The following is a 4,709-nucleotide window of genomic DNA, read 5'->3' on the forward strand; positions in this document are numbered from 1 at the left end:
TAAAAAATTTAAGAGGGAAATCTTAAACTTAAAAAAATTATAAAAAAAATCGGTCACTTTGTAAAAGTCCTTAATTTGGTCCTTAAGTTTTTCTAAATTTTCATTTTGATCCCTACTATCATCTCATTAAAATTGCTGACATAATTGATAAATTGCTCACTTAATACACAAGTGACTAATAAAAAATATTTAATTGATTATCAAAAAAGCCAAGTCTACATCTCAGTAAATAAAATAATAATGTTAGAATAAAAATAAAAATCTGAAAAAATGAATGGAAAATGCTATGATTACAACTGATTGCACAACTTGCCACGTGGCGAGCTGTAAGCAATATAGGAAAAATAGTGAGTCCATAACTCCACCATTCACAACTCGTCATGTGGCGAGTACTAGGGTAAAAGTTGTTCAATAATTTATAGTCCTAGCATTGCTTAAAATGAATTTTCTTTTTAAAAAGTCCCCATCTTTTCTTGCACTTTCTTCATTTCTTGGCAACCAAACATTGTGGGTGTAGCCTAGGAAGCACAGGGTATGGGTATGGGCACGAGTACAACATGGTGATACAAGCAATTTTTGAAAAATATTAACATAAACTGGTGTATGACACGGGTACTAAATGAAGTGTCCGTACTTCCTAGTGTGTAGTTCATATCAATGCATCCTAAAACAAAAGGCTAGAAACCTCATCCAAGCAATATTCTCTCTCTCTCTCTCCCTCTCTCTCTCTCTCTCTCTCTCTCTCTCTCTCTCTCTTCAATACAAAACATGCGAACACAGATAACAACAACAACAACAACAACAACAACAAAACCTTAAAAAAAGACATAATTTTCGGTTTTACACAGAAAAGAAAAATAAATAAAAAATGCAATCAGAACTTTTAATGCTTGATCATTAACCATAATAATGCATGCTTTGGTTTGGTTTATTAAAAAATTTGAGGTTAGAGATTACCTTGCAATGTCCAAAACAGAGGATTGAGAGTGTGAGAAATGCGGTGGTGGTGGCTGCGGTGAAGGGCTTTTTTTTTTTCTTGGCTGAAGGGTTTGGTAAAGTTTTCTCTGCAAGCTTAGAAAATCTTTTTATTTTCTGAAAAAAGAACACGGACGTTTCTCCAAAATTATAGTACTAGAAGATTTCAAATTGTGCTTATAAATTTTTAAATATTTAAACTTGAATATGGAACTCAGTAAATTAAGGAACATTTACTGTCAAAATAAAAGAAATAATCCAATTTGGAACTGAAAAAAAATGGAATACTAAAAGACAAACAAAATAATACCAAGAAAGTATAGTAAGTCTAAATTAAAATTTATTTCCCTAAAGATGTTTTTTTTAGAATCTTTCTCTCATTCCAATTTGTTTTTTTTTTTTTTTTTTTTTTTTTTTTTTTTTTGAGAAAACGTTCCAATTTGTTTGTTCTGTTTCAAACACATGTTTGATATATGTGTTTGAACACATGTTTTTAGTTTTTAAACAACACTAGTTGCTAACCCGTGCGATGCACGGGAAAGTTCTTAAAGGATAGGGTTAACCTGAACGGCGGAGTCATACCATGGCTGCCAGAGTTTGTTCCTAAGGTTGGACTCAAAATTGTCAAAAATGGAATTTTGAGCTTTTCAAGTGCCAGTATTTTAGAGCATCTTGCTAGCTCTTTCATTGAGGCACTATGTCATTTTAGACAACAAAGTAACTATTATGAGAATTTGATAAGAGAATTCTATATTGCATTGAAAGAAAATAAAAGTACATCAAGTATTTATTCAAAGTCTGCCAAAGGCCTTGTAGCTAAATTGGCACCTCCCCGTGTACAAAGTGTTTGGGGGTCTAGGGGGGAAAGGGTTTGAGCTGCGCGGTAAGCAGCATGTTGTAATTATTTCTCAAAAAAAAAAAAAAAAGAAGTCTGAGAGTAACTAACTTCTTACTAACTCCACAATATACGGATCTAGCCTCTACAACCAATCAAATTAATACACATGTATATAGATAATAGCTATGAATTAAACTAATCCTAAAGTACAGGTAATATAGCTGTTTTAAATATAAACATTGTCGTTTATATAGTCACAACTACAATTCTTCCATTGCTCTATTCTGATACTCTACCTCTCTGCCTGAGTCAACAGCTATAATCCAAGCTTGCTCGACCTTAAACATGAGTCCTTGTGATCTTGTCCTTCTGATAACTATGAAACATCATTGGTTTCTTTGTCTTAATGGAATTATCCAGGTTGGTGTAAAGATTGCCAAAAACACAAAGGCTTAAAAGAAAATACTGACCTCTTTACATGGATATGGAGAGTGCCACCTAATTGAAAAATAAAAAAGTAACTAAACCTAGAAAATGAAAATTCCCAATAACAATTCAAGTAGAATTTGATCTTCTAGGTGTATACTTCTTTGACCCACATGAACTGCACTTGCACATAACTCTAAGATGGGGGGAAAATAAAATAATAAAGAAGCATCTTAATGAATCCTTCAAAAAAACAAACAGAAAGTTGATGTAAGGATTGCATAAGAAGAAAATGAATGTGGTGAGAAAGGAAAAGGAGTGCATAAAAGTCCTACAAGAATATTAAAGAAAAATATGTCAACGTACATGTAATATTTAGAAATGAGTTCAAGGCTTACATATGTAGGATTGGAATATATGTTCCTTCCATGCCAACAGCTTTGATGGCCCCAAAATTTAAATTCTGCATTTTGATTGAACAGTACACTGAGACAGCAAATAATCAAGTGAAGATTATGAAATACAATGCCTAAAAATGAGTGTAAATATTAAAGTATGTAAATGCAGAACTGAAATAGGAAGGAAAATTTTCTAACATATTCCCAATTTTCTTGAAGTTCCAAAAGATGCCGATAATATGTGAGACACTCAGCATGATGTACAACAACTAACTTTCTTTTATCAAGGCCTTTGTTTTAATAATGCCAATCACTTCAAAGAAAAATATGTCATTTGTGAGAAATAGAAAAAGATGACCATAAGTCAGGTTAAATAATGAAAGTTCAAAAACGTGTATAAACACCCTTGAACGTTTAGACCCCCAAATACAAAATAACCAATTCAAGCTTTATGACAAACAACTAGTGTGCGGAAAATGAACATAAGCTATAAGCAGAATTGGAAATCAATCTAAGCCAATTATAAATCACATTCACAGCAGAAAATAGAAGGCAAAGATAAAGGGAAGAGAGATGCAAACACAAGGACAACACACGATGTGTTATCGAAGAGGAAACCGAAGCCCTCGGCGTAAAACCTCTCCGCCGCCCTCCAAGCGGTCAATAATCCACTAGAAAATGTAGTTGGGATACATGAACAGCAATAGACCCTCCAAGCCTAATCTACCCGATGTACCTAAGCCCTCCAAGCTTCTTGCTCCAACGAGGTTGCGCCGAACCTTTTTCTTCTCTAGCTTACCGGATTCCGCTACTAGACCGTAGCATCCGCCATCCTTGGCATCTTCCAATGCTTCCCAAAGCTCCGAAAACACTCAACACTCTAAATTGGTGTGGGTAGTGTTTGGATAGAAATCTCCTCTCAATAGGTATGACAATGAGAGAGGGAATGAGAAGAGACTACAAAGGTTTCTCTCTAAGAATGAGTAGCTCTCTCTAATTGGGTGGGTGTTTTGAAGAAACCTCTCTTAGGGTTTTTCTTTCTGAATAGCCACGCATATCTTGTGGGAATGAGGGGTATTTATACTGGTGTGAGAATGGAATACGAAGAGTCAGTTTTTCCAAAAACAGGGCTGGCTGGCGACTTGACCTCGCGACTTGACTGAGTCGCGAGTTTAAGTCGCGAGCTAACTTAATGGCCAGTCTGGATTTTTGTCGTGTAGTGCTCCAGGTGGCGTGACTGTTCAGCTCCCCTGCATGCTCTGCACGTGAGCAACTTTTGGCGGCTTGCAAGCCGCGAGCCACCCGCGAGTCCTAGCCGCGAGTCTCTGCTTCACTGCACTGTCTTGAGCATTTCTTCACACTCTCTCACACACTACCCTTACATGATTCCCACCTAAATACAAGGTTTCTAAGTGCTATATTACAAGAAAATTTGTCATGGAATAAAGCCAACACATGGTTGATTAAATTCAACCTTACAATCTCCCCCTTTGGCTATTCCATGACAAAACACCCTAAAACAGACTCTAGACTTAAACGTGAGTTTGGGAACAATGGCAAAACTCACTCATACCTAAATCTAGAAGCTGTGCAGCTCTTGAATCATATGAACATGAATCTCCTGAAACACAACAATACACCATGATCATTGTAAGCAGAAAAACATAAAATGCATATGAAACAAGCAATATGTGATCAAGCAAAGATGGAGTTAAGAAACAAATCATGGCTTGATCAACCAAGTGAACACCACAAGGTAGTGATCACAGTGCTCATTCACACTTGGAATGAACACAAGGACATACAAGTTAACAAGCACAAGGCAAGACACTTGTATGCTCAACACTCAACCAATGCATAATACACAAGGTATATGCATCTAGGAACAATCCTACAAGGGCACAAGAGTGACAGTACATAAACCAAAATGCAGAACATTTAGATTAAAGTACTGATTTCAACATAGCATAAAGGCTGCATTAAGCAAGGTACATACCATAAAGCCTACAAACTATGCATAACACATGCATAACACATTAACCCTAAAAGCTTACAAAAGCACATGGGTACAA

Source organism: Quercus robur, chromosome 2, assembly GCF_932294415.1.
Source record: "Quercus robur chromosome 2, dhQueRobu3.1, whole genome shotgun sequence".
Taxonomy (NCBI): Eukaryota; Viridiplantae; Streptophyta; class Magnoliopsida; order Fagales; family Fagaceae; genus Quercus; species Quercus robur.